Source organism: Etheostoma spectabile, unplaced genomic scaffold, assembly GCF_008692095.1.
Source record: "Etheostoma spectabile isolate EspeVRDwgs_2016 unplaced genomic scaffold, UIUC_Espe_1.0 scaffold48, whole genome shotgun sequence".
In the NCBI taxonomy this organism is placed as follows: domain Eukaryota; kingdom Metazoa; phylum Chordata; class Actinopteri; order Perciformes; family Percidae; genus Etheostoma; species Etheostoma spectabile.
Window position 1 is genome coordinate 770,548 of NW_022605618.1, and position 898 is coordinate 771,445.

The 898-nt window shown below is 42.3% G+C and overlaps 1 protein-coding gene across 1 annotated transcript in view; it reads left to right on the plus strand.

Moving 5' to 3' along the window:
* LOC116686779 (mucin-5AC) overlaps positions 1-898 on the plus strand; it is a 37,757-nt gene that overhangs the window by 19,559 nt on the left and 17,300 nt on the right. The gene's annotated exons all lie outside the window — the stretch shown is intronic.

Consider the following 898-nt stretch of genomic DNA (forward strand, 5'->3'; position numbering starts at 1 on the left):
GCAGTACAAATTCAAAATACTGGAGAGAATTGTCTCTCCCACCACTTTTGTCCCAGACTTGTAGTTTGGTTGCCAGGCTGAGATTGCAGTATCCACAACAATGTTGCTAGACGCTTGTCTCATATAGCCAGACATTCTTCACAGAACAGTGGAGCAGCTAACGTCAGATGCTGGCTATATTGACATAAATAATTTGTGATAAAAGCCCATGCTCACGCAGAGTTTTGTACCCAACTGACAGACACACTTCCTCATCTTAGAATTACAGTAGGAGCTGCTAAAAATTCCACAACCTCGCCGTCCTTTTCCACTTGACTGAAATACACAATTAGAATTACGGAAACAATCACTAAATGTACTGATAACTCACGTCCTCTCTTCCCAATTTACAGCCCTCTTTCTTGGCTTAAAATAATTCACCATTGTCAGCTACGGCCGCTGAACTACACTTTGTAAACAGCCGTGGCCCGCTGGCTAACGTTAGCGGTTAGCAGGGTTAGCATGGCAGCATTGGCCAGGACCAGTCGGGATCACTTTACTGGCTGTGTGTCAATTGTTTTTGCGAGTAAGTAAACTCAGGTACTGCAGCTATATAATTAAATGTGAGTACGTGAACGTTGAAATTACATAAAATGCCCGTCCCTAGTAGCCATGATAAATTAACCTGAAGCTAATGGCTATCTGTTCAGGAGGAAATTAGCCAACTCAGTGTCCTTTTGTGCTCTAAACTGTCTCAATCTTTCAAATACATCTCCAATATTTACCCAGGGTTTGTTGCGTCTCTGGTCACGCAACTGTTTCATGAAACATGCCAGTTTTTTTTAGGTTGGGTAGAATCAATCTCTGTTGATCCTGTTTGTTTGTTTCCTGCTTTCATGGCTGTACTAACGTTACAGCT